We start from the raw sequence: 16,412 nt of genomic DNA on the forward strand, positions 1-16,412 counted from the left end.
TTCTCCGCACCAGGCAAAGAACAGTTTCCATTTCAATGCATATTCAGTCTTCTCGTGGAGGGAGCTCTAGACTGGAGTATGGTCTCCATGACCTCAGTCGAGAGACCTGAATCTATGAGCTGGGCCCCCTCAGAGACCGAGCCCACAGTATCCATAACTCTAGATGAGAGTAACTCCCGGGAGCAAAGATATCGGGAAATGCGTACAGGTGTAGCCTCAACCACACCTAATACGTTGCATCCAGTTCCACATGGGGCAATGCGTTGTATAAACGATGCGAAAGGTAGACTTGAGTTTTGACCGAAGTTCTCCTAAAGGAGCTCCACCACCTCGGGGTGAAGTCTCCATTCCCCGGGCCTCAGCCCCTGCCTCAACAGGATATCTGCTCTGATATACGAAACCATCAGTGTGTTGTCCGGAAGGACAAGCACATGGTGACCTCGGAATACCACCGTCACTTCTAGCCAATTATGTGCCAAAAGGAAAATGGTCCTGCCAAAGACCCTTCGCCGAGCGACCACTCATGATCACCCCCCACTTGTGAGGGAAGTATCCGTCGATAGCATTATGCGTCGACAAGAAGCTCCCAACACTGGGCCTGGGGGAGGAACCAAGGTTCTTCCACATGACCGAGGCACGTAGGCATAGCCGCGTGACCTTGATCATGCGAAAATGGATTTCCCCTCGGAGAAAACCCCTTTGTCCTGAGCCACCACTGCAGGGGTCTCACATACAGAAGGCCAAAAGTAATTGCCAGCTGCCATGAGACCCAACAGTCTGAAACTGTTGCACAGTGAGTGACTGGCCTAGTTTTACCCCATCTACGGCGAAGCCGCAACCCCAACATCTTTAAATGAGACAGAACGACATCTCGATGCCGAACTGCCATCTGCTCAGATTGAGCTAGGATCAACCAATCGTCGATAAAGTATAATACGCGAATGCCCTGGAGTCTCAGAGGAGCCAGAGCTGCATCCACGCATATTGTAAAGGTGCGGGGTGATAAAAAAGGCTGAATGGAAGAACCCGGTACTGGTATGCTTCGCCCCCGAAAGCAAACCTCAGGAACCTCCTGTGATGAGGATGGATAGATAAGTAAGTGTCCTTCAAGTCTATTGTGACAAACCAGTCCTCGGACTGAATCTGTGACACAATCATTTTAGCGTAAGCATACTTTGAACTTGAGATTCTGAAACCTGCTGTTTAATTGACGCAGGTCTAGAATAGGACGCAACCCCTCATCCTCTTTAGGAACAATGAAGTAACGGCTGTAAAACCCTGACTGTCTGCTGGGAAGAGAAATCACTTCTATGGCTCCTTTTGCAGAAGTGTCAGTACTTCCTGCTCCATAACCAGAGCCTGCTCGGGGGCCACCACTGTGGGGAGGAGCTCTAGAAATCTGGGCGGACCCACTGAGAAATATGTGGCAGTAGTTTCCACGCTGCCAGAAATTCTACTAGGGGAACCAGTCTCTCGAGACTGGCCTCTGGATTTGGTTGAACAGTCACTTTGGTGCCCTGAAGCGGCGAACCGGCAGGGAACAACCGAACTGACCGTTCTACGCCCCTCCTCGGAGGATCGTATGGGGACGCTGACACCTCGGTGCCCTGAACGGAGAACCGGCAGGGAACAACCGAACTGGCACTGCTGCGACCCTCCTCAGAGAGTCGCACCCCAGAGGGTGCCGAGGAGAAACGATTTCTTGAAACCGTCCCTGCCCCGGAGGAACCTTCAGAAGCCTGATAGCCTCAGCGTCAGGACTTCTTGTCTAAGTTTTATTAGAGATAACGACAGTCCTCAGATCTTGCCTACCTCTAACTAGCTTTGTTCCTACGACCCTCCTCGGAGGATCGTTGGAAAAAGCAGGCACCTCAGCGCCCTGAAACGGCGAACCGGCAGGGAAACCGAACTGACTGCTCTACGTCCCTCCTCGGAGGATCGTTTGGGGACGCTGACACCTCGGTGTCCTGAAACGGCGAACCGGCAGGAAAACCGAACTGCCAGCGTTGCGACCCTCCTCAGAGAGTCGCACCCCAGAGGGCGCCGAGGAGAAACGATTTCTCAAAACCGTCCCTACCCCGGAGGGGACCACCCTCAGAAGCCTGCAGCCTCGGCGTCAGGGCTTCTTCTTCCATTTTTAGCTATTTTAGAGATAAAACAGTCCTCAGATCTTGCATATCTCTAACTGGCTAGACTGTGACCGCCACCCAGGTCCCCCTCGATTGTGGATGAGCCCGAATGGCGAATCTTTGTTTTGCCGCACTCTATGCTGCGAGGAGCTTAAGTATGCTGAGACTGCTCCCGCCCAGCAGTCTCAGGAACATTAGATCGGTGAGGAAGAAACCTCTGGAACGCCGCTGAAGAGTTTATTTCTTCGTTTTTTTGAAAGCGGAGCGTCCAGAAGAAAAAACATATTTTATCTTAATTTTTCTTTACATCAGAAAAACTATATATATATATATATATATATATATATAAAAATATATCACTCCGTGGCCACCAGCAGGAAACAACCGAACTGGCAGCGCTGCGACCCTCCTCAGAGAGTCGCCACCCAGAGGACGCCGAGGAGAAACGATTTCTCGAAACCGTCCCTCCCCGGTATTGTTTATCTGTTGCGCGACGCGTCAGTGCTGTTACATCCTCACATTCATCCATGTCCTTATATACTTTACCTACCAGTGCTGCCTAATAATATTTATCTATTATTTATGATGGCTGGTGGGTAACGTCGGGGTTATGATGATGCCAACACGGGAGAGAGATAGCTCGCAAGCGTCTCTTTAACCCGAGGCACTGTCATACCATGATACTTAATACCCATAACATTACTATAGTAGAAGTTTAGGGATAAAACACAGAAACCGGTTTATTCCACGATCTCGACACCTCAGTGTGGAGATAGGGAAAAAACGGCACTCCCCGACGAGGAGGCTGAGATATAGAGTTTTCCTTATATTTTCACTCTCATATATGTTCGGCTGGCCAGTAATATTTAACTTAGCAACAGCACTATATAAAACCTCCTTTTATAAGCTCCTCTTTATTCAACAGAGTTATGAGCTGACTTATTTATTTATTTATTGAAAACTCAAACATCTGCCTTATTTTGATATTTTTTCTTTTATTTACTTATTTTTTAAACAAAAACACTAACGATACCAATTCCTCGGAACTGGAAATCGCAGCATGAGTGCCTCATCCCGGGGAGGAGAAACCGCAGAGCGTGCTTCTCCCTGAGATAAGGCACTGGATCCAACAGGTGTTTGTTAGAACCATTTGCGATCCCCAAGATGCGCGTCGACGCCGTGCCTCTGCAGCAGCGGGACCCGCTTTGGGGCGCGCGCACCGAACCGTCCTCCTCGAAGAACGGCCGGCGGGAGCGGAGCGTCCTCACGGACAGCTTCTCGCAATGCTCACAGCCAGCCCCCTCGAGAACTGACTGTTGGCATGCTCCACTCCCAAACAAGCAACACAAAGCTGAAGTGTGTGTCCCCACCCGTGATATAACGTGGGCAGGGAACAACACAACGCTTGCTTGCTCTCTTTTGCCATTATATATATATATTGCAACTTGACAGACAACAATAAATATGACAAGGACAGAATACACAGATCGCTTGCTGAAGGCACAGAAGCTGTCGCGGTCTGTCTCAGGGGTGCTTTATAGCTTCCTGGTCGATGACGTCACCCGCCTATGACGTCTCGTCTTTCCATTGGACTGATTATACACGTGCTTCACGACGCAATCACGCAGGGCGTTCCCACCGCATCTCGACGCAGCTCGAGTTCCCTTGAAAGGGAACCAATACATATTAATGAGATGATCACACCTCCCGCATAAAGCTTTCTCACACAAAACACGTCTTAGAAATTTTAAATCAATATATTGTTTTATCTGAATGAGCAGTCAGGGTGATTTTCACATAGTTTTGGAGCAAATATTCTAGGCTACGTGATACAATTTTCAAAAGTCTTGTGAAGAAATAATCAGTATGGGTTTCATGGCCTTATTTCAGTGACAATTTTTTTTTGTATTTTCACAAACCACGCATAAATGTCATTATCTCAAAACTACAAACTTATACATACATGCTGCTGATATATTATTGTAGCAGAGTTTGTGCTAAATACAGTGTAATAAGACTTTAGCCATGACAATGTCACAAGTAACAGAAATAAGCACAAATGTCAGAGCATGTCAGAACACCTCCAGGGCCAGAAAACAGCTCAGACCCCAGAGGGTTAAAGTAATGTCCAAAAAGGAAACACTAAAAGCCTCATTTCTTCTAAAAATGTAATTATACACCATTTATTTCTATATAAAAGTATATAAATATCACAACTAAACCCATTTTATTCTTTTTTTTAAAAGAATTTTTTTCTAATAATAGTTATTTATAGTTATTTTTTTATTCTTGTTCCGTTCTGAATATCATTCAATTTAAAGGATTTGTTGTGGAATATTTTGAGTATTTTTTATTTATTTTTCATTGTTCTAATCAGGTCTTTCAGCGAGCAGCGATGAAGGGCCAAAGCCGGCGGCACCGCCACCCCGGTGCCTTTAGGTAACTAAGCGGGTTGCGGTGCCACCGGCTTGGGCCCGTAATCGCTGCTCGCAGCTATATTTACTGTGTGATTTCATGTAATATTCAAATTTTGGGAAATCCTGTTTTCGTGGGTTTTATGAGCTGGAAGCCCAAATTATGTACAAATAAACAACTAAATACTTGAAATTGTTTAAGTTGTGGGCCCTGAATCTATGATCTATGGAAGTTTAACGTTTTGAATGGAATTATGGAAATAAATAAACTTTCCCATGATATTCAAATTTTTCGGAAAGGGTCTGTATGTGTCTGCATGGATTGAGTGGAAAACCTTGTAGAAACAAAAAGAAAAAAGGAAGGGTTTTTTTCGCTCTTCGCTTGGGGGTAAAAAGAAGTTTGAAATACCTCTGATGTTCCCACAGTGTGTATGTGAAGTTTTAGCTCAAAATATCCTTTTTCAAGAAAAGGGCGGTGCTTCAAGAGCTCGTGCTGTGGCATACTGGCAACAATGTCAGAAACTGTCAGTAGCAGTGTTCAGCCTTTTATGTTCGAACTGGAGTCAGACAATGATAGAGAGACTCAAGAAGAAGTGACAACATGTAGAATGCAACAGGATGTTTCTAAATGGTTAATTGATGAATTTATGTAGTTGATGTGGAGTTAACTATCTTCAATTCATCAATTAGCATGTTCCGTCATGATAATATATAAATCGCTGTACAGGTGCTCGTGTGGGAACTGTTGTAAGATGCCTACAAATCCAGAGAATATATGCTGCATGGAGATAGAACAGGTATAGTTTAGTTTAATTATGGTTATAACTTATGTTGTCTTCTTGCTTTTATCCACTATTAGTACAAGCCTGTTGTAGCGGAACCCGTCCGAATGATGGCTATATCTTTACTGGTGAGTTTTATGAAGTTTATTGTACATCACACAAAAGATGAAGCGTCCATTTTCACTCCAGAAAATCACTGTAAGAGCTGAAAAAACACAATACAAGAAGTCCGCAGTAAAGTCGTATCCATAATAAACTCTCTCTCTCTCCCTTGCATTATCATCAACATGGACAGCGAATTACACAAAAACACTTGTTACAACTAACAGTAAACAAATATATCGTATGCCTTTGTGGTGGGTGCTAAATAAACTGTTAAACTTTGTAAAACAACTCCAATGAACTATAATAAAGTGTGTGCTCTCCCTTTCATTAACTATCGCTCCGGAGACTATAAGCTGGATCACGAACAATTGGTACAGATTAATCCTTGAGTAACAACTTTTTTGCAAAATCTGCTTTGTATTTACCTTCGTTCACAAATCAGTCTGGTGTAAAATGATTTGCGTAGACAAACAAACTTAGGTATATTGGGGGTTACATTCCGTTCAAAAATAAAACTAATCCACTGCGTCTTCAGTGGCTCTGATGTCGGGAAGTATGAAGACTGTAGTGTTGACTCTTACATTCAACAACAAAACACCTGAATTGCTTACAAGACATTCTTGTCGCTACAGCTGCCTCGGCCTAGAGAAAATGGCGGACAGTGTACAACTTGCTCAGGGCTGAAACTATGCTAATACGAAAGAGTCCGTCAGCAGTCGTGAGCGAGGTATGAGCAATGTGACGTCACATTGCTCCGAAAATGAAAACAGCTTGTTCTATGAGACTGTTGAGGTTTTATGGAGATTAAAAAAAAAAAGGAGTGGGTGGATTTTTATCATTATTGGGTGGTTGTGTACACACACTGTCAACACACATTTATGTTCAAACACCATGTAAAAGTGAATCTTGAATAATAGGTCGCCTTTAAAGAAAGAAGCTTCACAGTATTAAACCAGCAGCCATATCACCCTGTAGCCCAAGACTGGTTGCCCACTGAAGCTAAGCAGGGCTGAGCCTGGTTAGTACCTGGATGGGAGACCTCCTGGGAAAAAACAGGTTGCTGCTGGAAGAGGTGTTAGTGAGGCCAGCAGGGGGCGCTCACCCTGTGGTCTGTGTGGGTCCTAACACCCCAGTGTAGCGACGGGGACACTATACTGCCAAAAGAGCACCGTCCTTCGGATGAGACGTTAAACCGAGGTCCTGACTCTCTGTGGTCATTAAAAAATCCCAGGATGTCCTTCGAAAAAAGAGTAGGGGTATAACCCCGGCATCCTGGCCAAATTTGCCCCTTGGCCTCTGTCGATCATGGCCTCCTAATCATCCCCATATACTGATTGGCTTCATCACTGTCTCCTCTCCACCAGTAAGCTGGTGTGTGGTGAGCGTTCTGGCGCAATATGGCTGCCGTCGCATCATCCAAGTCGATGCTGCACATTGGTGGTGGATGAGGAGATTCCCCTCTTCTATGTAAAGCGCTTTGAGGTCTCAGAAAAAGCGCTATATAAATGTAACGAATTATTATTATTATTATTAAACATGAAAAATCATGTCAGTGTCACTTTTAATTAGAATTACAACTTTAATGTCTTCTATTAAACAGCTCTCCGATGTGTTTATGTTTTTACTCGTATCTGACATAGGCTGAACAGAAGAAATGAACCAGTAAATATTTTCACATTAAAGGAGGTGGAGCCTCATAGCCTACCTAGCTATTACCTATTGCTCTTGTTGTACGATGGAATAATGAAAAACACTGGCTGGTCATGGTCCACTTGCACCACCCCAAACGACCATAGGATCAATTTGATGCAGTCAAAAAAAAAAAAAAAGTGTATTTTTCACACACTACTGAGTTTATATCTGAGTGGCTTTCAACATCCTCAATGTTAGTCCAGTCATTTACATTTACATTTGGCAGACGCTTTTGTCCAAAGCGACTTACATTGCATTATCCTATACATTTATACATAGGTATGTGCAATCCCCTGGGATCGAACCCACAACCTTGCGTTGTTAACGCAATGCTCTTACCACTGAGCTACAGGAAAGCTCAGTCAGACTTTGGATTACTGAACCTCAACTACAAGTATGTATGTTTCCATCTGCTGGTTGAATTTTATATTTTTAGTGTTTCAGCAAAACAAAAAACAAAAAAACAAAAAAACAAAAAACTAAGACAAAATGACAAATACCAATAAATAATTGAAAGCGTTCAAAATAATTATTGTATGTTACTATTCATTTGTTAAACAAGTAGCTCAGTCATCAACTATAATCTACAAATGTCAGTCATGCAGTAAGATTTGAAAGTAGACTAATATAAACGATCCACTTTTGTGACATATGTGATCAAATGGCAGTCAGAGAGATCCTCACCACTCCTCACTAAACTGTGTGCTTTCATGCACAGACCTTAAATACCAACATTATTCAGCTTCCTGTGTCCTACAGAACACCACATGTTTTTCATAAATATGTTTTATACTTTTTGTATGCAAATCTTACAATCAGATAAAAGTGTGTTGCAAAAAGTACTTTTTTTCATTTAAGAAAATATCAATAAGAGCACTAGTTTACATATTACAACAGCTTTGTCCCACTGATTGTTCAAAATAATCCAGAATCTGAACGTTTCATTTATTGTCACTTCTTATCTATCAACCATGCTAATTTCAATCCTGTGTTCTGCATTCCGGTGTCAAAAATGCTGTATACCGACATAAGCATAACCCATTCATAAACAGCAATACTAATCTCAGAATGGTACACCTTACCACTACTAAGAAATTGAACAGTGACCATTATCTTTTTTATTTTTTATTTTTTTATTTTACTAGTATACATTAATTAAATACTAGTAGGCTACGTATTTATAGCAGTGTTCATCAACTCCAGTGCTGGGGACTCATCAACCAGAATGTTTTAGATGTCTCACTAATTACACAAAAACACCTGGTACCAGATTTCCAGCTTGCACCAGCATTCTAGCCCTTTTGGCATTAAGAAACTACTGACAGGATTTACTAAAGACACACAGTGAAAAATGTGTGATGAAAGGTGTGGACAGTTATTATTGCAGCTGACTTCATTGCATAGGCATTTGTAAGAGTTTTCCTTTTAAAATTAATGGGAGGAGAGTTTTCTTTATATATATATATATATATATATATATAAATAGTGGCAAAGGAATTAATACTATCATCAATAAGTACTGACAATTCGAATAGATTCTATTGGCTAAGATTAGAACTAGTAGCCTATCAATTTAAGTAAATAGTTACTAGTGAAATTGCAACTGATAGCCTAGTCACTACTGAACAACTTTCAAAGCCTTGAAACTTGCAGTTAAACAAGTAAAAACCAAAAGCAAAAAGCAAATAGAGGCAGTACCTGGTGGGCAGTTGCATTCAGGTGGTGAGACTTGACGGACAGTCCTTATTCTAACCAAGTGTTCATAAGAGCGCTGTCAGAATCAGATGAAACAGATCAAACAAACAAAAAAAAAACAAGTGAACGATGAGCCCTAAATGAATGTAGTGACCACATGCATCTGCACTGGTCAAAGTCATAGAGGTGTCAGTGAGGACTGTTTTTATTTTTGAGAGTAAAGAAAGATGTTCTATTGACTTTAATGAGTTACGGCTGTGGATGCATTACACACCTGTGATAGCAGTTCGTCCACTCGCTCCTGTATCATTGAATTAAACTGATCCATAGAGATCCCATGAAACGGGCTTAAGAGCCGCGCGCCACTTCCCATCTCCAGATCCACGATTCTGTCCTTAATCTCCCTGTTTTGAAAACTCAGCAGAAAGCAAAAGGCGAAAGACAGAAGAGAAAACACAAATGGCATCACATCCACGGTAGCTCTAAGGCAGTGCCGCCGCTTAGCAGAACCGGTGTCGTTCTCCATTTTCGCCTCGTTCCGGGACTCTTTATTTGCTTCTAAAACCCTCATGACTCTCTCGGCCGTATACTACTATGCGAAATCTCCAGTAACGACGAGAGGAGGATGACTGAGACTCTATCACTGTGTATTATTTTAATCTGTCTCAAGACGACTAACAAGCCAAGCGCGCGTCCTACGCACAGAGCGGTGCGCGCTCATTCACTGAGAGACAGTGAGCGGTGAATGGTTTCACGGGTCGTACAAGCCCTCCACAAACTTCTACTACTGAAAAGAAATCCATGCATGTACGCGTTGCTGTCCAGCCTGAGTCTTACGACTACCCCTGGCAGATTTTGTGCCAAGAGATGTTAAACCGCAGACGAGCGGCGAATGTTTTGCACATTCCACTCAATCCACTCACTCCGGATCAGTAGAGAACCTTCGGACCTCACAGAGTCTGTGCCCTCTTTAAATCACCAGCTGGATCTTATTGATATTTTTCATGTGAGGTTAGCAAGAGCTCAAAATATTTAAATTTAAATATTTAAACAATACGGTTTTAGGAATTATGCAGATGCACGGGGAACATGTGGGCAAATGGAGAGTGATTTTCCCCCAGTGTCTTATATCTTAAGCTATCATAACATCAATATAACATATTTGTCCGGTATATAACATTGAAAAAAAGAGAAAAAAGAAAGAAAGGGATCAGGCCCCTCCTAATTGAACAGTCTCTACACCTCCTTGTTGTCCAGGCTCTTGTCATTTCTACACTGGACGCTCTTCTGGCTGGACTTACAACATGTGCAATCAAACCTCTACATATAATTCTGAATGATCTTCAATGAGCCCAAGAGAGCCCACGTCACATCTCTATTTATTTCTCAGCAATGGCTACCAGTTGCTGCTCGCATCAATTTCAAGACATTGATGCTTTCTTATACAGAACAGCCACTGGCTTTGCACCCATTCCATATCCACTCCCTCTTATGAGTCTTTATCCACCTGAGGCATGTTGCACAAAGCCAGTTTCAATTGCTAACCTGCTAATTTTGAGATTAAATTGAGCAAGGTTTTCGGGCTCAAAAGGGTGGATCGGTTTAGCTGTGTTCATCACCATGGTAACCTTGGTCTGTGCCAGGTATACTGTTATAGACTTTTGATGAGACTGTGGTATCATCTGTTCTTTTATGCTTTGGTATGTTGGGGTGGTGGGATTTCTGAGAGGGACAAACAAAAAAGACTCAAACTGATAAGGGGGGCTAGTTCAGTACTGGGGTGCCCTCTGTAGATGAAAGAAAGGATTGTAAGGAAGCTGTCTTCCATTATGAATCATAAATCTCACCCCATGTAAAACAGTGCAGGCTATGTGACGCTTATTTGGCAATATATAGACTTATTCATCCGCGGTGCTCAAAAGAAAGATATAGAAATTATTTTCTTCGATCTGCTGTAAGACTGTCTAATCAAAGTTGATCATGATTTGTTGTATACTGTGCCATTGTGTATGATGTGTTTGGTTGGTGTAAATGTTGTTTTTTATTTTTTTTATAATAATTTATACAAAAAATTGGTAACACTTTCTATGAAGTCCATGCATTATAGCTCCATTTATACTTATTTATAAGTATTACTGTTTTATAAATATATTTATAAAGACTCATTAAGACCGATACTGCATCATAAGAACAGTTATAGTTACATTTATAATATTTTTATAATTACTTTTAAGTTATGCATTTGCTTTTTAAATGTGCATGCACATAATCCATTTTACACTGATTTCAATGCGCATGCTCATAATCAATACACTGATTTATAAGTATAAGTCAGTCGCATGGTTCCATGAATGTATTTATAAAGATGCAACCTGCATTGCTAAAATGTTATTATATTATAGTTACGACTTTTTAGTTATTCAGATTTACTTCTGTCAAATAAGACAGAAAGTGACAACATCCGATGCAATTTTCCTAAAGCAAATATTAAGATATCATGAAGATTTGCTCATTATACATTTAAGTTGTTTACTTGTAAATGTAACTAATGAACAATAATTCCTGTAATAAAATAATGGGGAAAAACAGAAACCATTAATACAAAACAGTTGATATATATATATATATATATATATATATATATATATATATATATATATCTTTTCTAGTGTTACATACTAGCAAAACACTGCAGCAATATTTTTTTAAAGTATTTTTCCAAACTGCTATAAGCAAAACCATGCATATGGCTGAGGAGATATAGATTTTAAGTTAATGTATCTATAACTTTTCTTATAATGCAGCATATGTCTTAATGAGTCTTTATAAATATATTTATATAATAGTAATACTTACTTATAAATAAGTATGTAGTAAATAATGGAGCTATAATTCATTATAAGCATTTATATATTTTTGTTTAACTTACAGTGTTGCTGCTGTGATTTGCACCCCCCCCTCCCCCTGCTTATTTATTAGACCATTTGAAAAGAACAACAGCACAATCTAGTGTTCATAACATGTAGCACACTCTACAGAGAGACCAGTTATGACTAGCATGTATGGTACAACTGCACCTTTACCTGTACCAATGTAGGTTTATTAATCTCAGTTTACCCCTATGACGGGCATCAGTGTTGGAAGTGACTAATCAGTCTAGAAAACACTTTTTTTAATCTGTTTGTGTACCTCATGATATGTCTGTATCATATATCATATTAAGAAGTGTGTTCCATAAGCTGCGAATACTCTGCATACCCAAGTGTGGACTCACTGATTAACACTATCGATGATTATAAATTCCCTTATTTGAGTTACACCACAACGATTACATGAGAACATTTTGGTAATGCTTATGTAACTGTCTGTCATTTATTTTTTTGCCAAACAATGGTAATTTTCTTCAAATCTGCCAATAATTGAGGGTTTTGGGTAAGCGGATCCACAACAGCTTTTTTGTTTTTGCAAGATAAAGATAACAATTACAAAATACAAAAACAAAAACAAAACAAAGAACAATAAGAACAATGAAACAAATTATTAATTAAAAATGTATTATTATGCTCGGTCAAAGAGATGTGTTTTTAGTCTAGATTTGAACTGACAGAGTGTGTCTGCTTCCCGGACAATGTTAGGAAGACTGTTCCAAAGTTTTGGTGCTAAATAGGAAAAGGATCTACCACCAGCAGTCGATTTTGATATTCTAGGTATTATCAACTGGCCGGAATTTTGAGATTGCAATAGACATGAAGGACTATAATGCGTTAAGAGCTCCCTCAAGTACTGTGGAGCTAAACCATTTAGTGCTTTCTAAGTAATCAGCAATATTTTAAAATGTATAAAATAAAGTTTAATAGAGAGCCAATACAGTGTTGACAGAACGGGGCTAAAATGATCATACTTCCTGGTCCTAGTAAGAACTCTAGCTGCTGCGTTTTTAGATATATTTTTAAGACGGAAAAATACGGTTTGACAGATACTAGACACATTACTTTCAAATGAAAGATTGGTATCAAAGAGCACACCCAGGTTCCTAACCGACGACGAAGACTTGACAGAGCAGCCATCAAGTGTTAAACAGTATTCTAGGCTATTACGTGAGGACTTTTTTTGTCCAATAATTAGAATCTCAGTTTTTTTCAGAATTAAGTAGTAGGAAATAACTAGTCATCCAATTTTTTATATCAGCTATGCATTCCGTTCATTTTGTAAATTGGTAAGTTTCGTCAGGGCGTGAAGAAATATAGAGCTGAGTATCATCAGCATAACAGTGAAAACTAATGCCATGCTTCCTAATGATATCTCCTAAGGGTAGCATGTACAGAGTGAACAGCAACGGTCCTAGAACTGAACCTTGTGGTACGCCATACTGATCGATAAGACATCTCTTCATTTACTGCTACAAACTGATAACGGTCAGATAAGTATGATTTAAACCATGCTAATGCAATTCCACTAATGCCAACATAATTTTCGAGTCTATTTAAAAGAATGTTGTGGTCAATAGAGCTCCGGACCCCACGTGACTACCGGTTGAACACCGGTAGTCACGTGGGGTCCGGAGCTCTATTGACCACAACATTCTTTTAAAAAGACTATAGACCGCAATAGACATGAAGATCGCCACCATTTTGGCAGTAAAATGACCAGCTCCAGCGCCGAAGCTTTCAAGCCATCAGAGTACTCATCTCACTTTAATTTGCATGACATTGAGCTTTATATAAAAAAATTAAATAGGTTAAATATTACCGACCCATACAATGCCCCCGGGGTGCTTTTCACAAGTATCTCCGCTGAAGAAGACGTCACAGATCTGCAGTATCCGGATATATATAACTACCTGATAAACTTCCCATCTTCCTACTCGGGTTACTCTCTAAAAGCCTACAAAAGCCTGGAGGGTTACAAATGGACTCAGTCTGGCTTTGTAACGAACATCCAGCTGTGGAATATTCAAGCAAAAAAATGCTGCATCATCACTGGAAGGGTAAGTGTCCCAGTTTAATAGGTAGTGTAACGTTAGCATGGCTAGTAGGGGTCTGGGTTGTTTGTTTATGTTAGCTTGGCTAGCTACCGCAGTGCGTCTGGCTATCTGTAGCTAGTTTGTATCTTTGATGTGCTCAACCAAGTTAGCTAACATTTTTTATTTCATCATTCCCAAAGGCTTAATGACCCTCAGTTAAAGCCATGGATGGTGGTGAGGAATGATGGGGTTGTCTTGGGAACCCACTGTAATTGCACAGCTGGACTTGGTGAGAGCTGCTCCCATGTGTCAGCTGTGTTGTTCAGCATATGGCAGCATAACAATGGAAGAAAATAATAATAATAATAATAATTCATTACATTTATATAGCTCTTTTCTCGGCACTCAAAGCGCTTTACATAGAAGGGGGCAATCTCCTCAACCACCACCAATGAAAAGAAGAGATAGCCGTAACATCTAAGAAGTGCAAGTGGGCCACCCCAAGTGAGGACTCTTTAAAGAAAGTGGAGTATCAGCAGGGCAAGGACATCATTTTTAACAACTCTCAACAATATAAAAAAGGAAAATCTTCAAAAGGTCATTCTGCCCCAGAAACTGCAAAGTGTTTAGCCTACTTATATTTGTGTAAAACACAACACTGTGCTTTTGTCAAACTGTAACCTCTGTCGCCCAACCAAAATCACACAGACACAGACACACACACTATCTAATCTTTTGGACATTCATCATATTGCATTGGTTCTCTTACGAGAGGTTATCTCGTACTTGCGTAAGATATCTTACGCTAGGGGAAAACCTCTTTTCCTCGAGATATTGAAGCCAAAAATTATCCTTAATTTTGCAATAATGTAAAACGCATTGCAGCAGCAGCAGCAGCAGCAGCAATACAGCTCGCGCGCCCATAGGCTGCTCTGCGGCAACTGCACCAGCCTATCGATAGAGGCCCCTCATGACGTCAGGACCAATGAGGGTGCTTCGCGCCCATTACGTCATGTCCCGCCGAAAGCGGGTGGGGCTAGGGCTATAAATACGGCCCAGAGAGGCTGGTTTGGTCAGTTTTTTATCTCTTCAGCGAGCTACGCATCGCTGGATCCTGAGAGGAAGCCGCGCCGTCTGACTCAAGCACCCAGCGGGATTTATCTGCATCTGAAGCTGCCGGTCGACAACTCGCCGCCTTCAGTCGCTGTTCCTGCTGACGCTTTCCGGCGTACATATCCTTTTCTCTGCTACTGTGTTTTGTGTATGTGTGTGTGTTCGCCGCCGCGACACACACTCTCATTGCACTAAAAGAGCCGGGCGTCTTTTTCAAGACGCCCCTTTCCCCCCCAACCCGCAAAGCTCGCCGGTGCGCCCGCTTGCCTTGCCTGCTTGGAGGATGATACCTGCTCTCCCTCTGTTCGAGCCGCGCAAACCGCGCCGTTCACAGGGGATGTCAGGAGCGGACGGTCACGGGGCTAGCTTTCTCTCTCCCTCTGTTCGAGCCGCGCAAAATGCGCCGTTCACAGGGGAGGCTGGAAGCGGACGGTCGGGGATAGTTTTTCTTTACGTACAAGAAAGCTACCCTGCCTCTGCGCCCCTTTCACGCGTCAATCACCAGCGAAAGGAGAAAATAGTGTTTTAGTCCCGCCGAGGCTGGACTGACCTGAATTTTCTCACACATTTCTCAGTTCCCTGATCAGGCGACTGGAAATATAAATATTGCAGCGCCGGCAAGCAAACGCCGAAGAAAACATGTTGACGCTCTTATATGCTCCTGCATCTGAAAGCCTTTGTGTTCCCCCCTGTGGCTCAGTGGCGGAATCTTTGGTTTTTCACACGAGAGACCGGTGTTTGAATCTCGGTCTAACGGCAGATTAATTATGCCTCCAATGCTTCGCTCTGTCAGTTCCCTGAAAGGCGACTGCAGATGTGCATTTTGCAGCCAACGAGCGCGTTGTACAACCCGCTCGCCTGCACCCAAACACCGTTTCTATGGTTTCCGTGCGTCACTACCTCCATTCTCACACATTTCTCTGGAAATGTCAATATTGCAGTGGACGAGCCTATTGTAATACACGCACACCTGCAAACAAACGCCAGCATGTTGACGCTCTCTGTTTCTATGGCAACTTCTCGCTCGTTCATTTCCAGTAAATGCGACTGTAACAGTGTATTCTGCAGTAAACAAGTCGGCGACACAGCCCGCTTGCCTGCACACAAACGCCGCTTTACGGCTACCCAGATAAATCCCATAGAGTGTATTTTCTGGTGTTCCGGCCACGGCCGATGGTGTTATGAGTGTAGACAAAATGCCCACTGCCCAGTGCTCATTCCTACACAGAAACACAGCCCGTCGCACAGGGCTCGCGTGCATGAAATCGACCCAGATCGATTGTGCATTAAATGTGGTAAATGTGCCCACTGCCCAGTGCCCACAAACACTACGTTCTGCATGTCTCAAGGTTTCTGTAAAACGAAACCAACATGCATTCGCTCTGCTCAGGCAGACAATGCTCTCAGTGTTGTAAATGTGCCCGCTATCCCACGCCCACATTCACACATAGACATGACAGGTCTTACGGGACTCGCCCAGCCCTCCCCCTCTCGGTTGACCACCGCAGAGGAGTCGAGC

The 16,412-nt window shown here is 42.1% G+C and overlaps 1 protein-coding gene and 1 long non-coding RNA gene across 2 annotated transcripts in view; one reads left to right on the forward strand and one right to left on the reverse strand.

Moving 5' to 3' along the window:
- col25a1 (collagen type XXV alpha 1 chain) overlaps positions 1 to 9,746 on the reverse strand; it is a 719,149-nt gene extending 709,403 nt beyond the window's left edge. The window contains exons 1-2 of the mRNA XM_082152225.1: positions 9,092 to 9,746; positions 8,821 to 8,893 (exon numbers count right to left, since the gene is read on the reverse strand). The gene's annotated coding sequence lies outside the window, so the exon portion shown is untranslated. The remainder of the gene's footprint in view (positions 1 to 8,820; positions 8,894 to 9,091) is intronic.
- Positions 1 to 16,412, forward strand: part of LOC309486319 — a 371,979-nt gene that overhangs the window by 335,646 nt on the left and 19,921 nt on the right. The window lies entirely within an intron of this gene.

This window comes from Leuciscus leuciscus, assembly GCF_965113295.1.
Source record: "Leuciscus leuciscus genome assembly, chromosome: 2".
Lineage (NCBI taxonomy): Eukaryota > Metazoa > Chordata > Actinopteri > Cypriniformes > Leuciscidae > Leuciscus > Leuciscus leuciscus.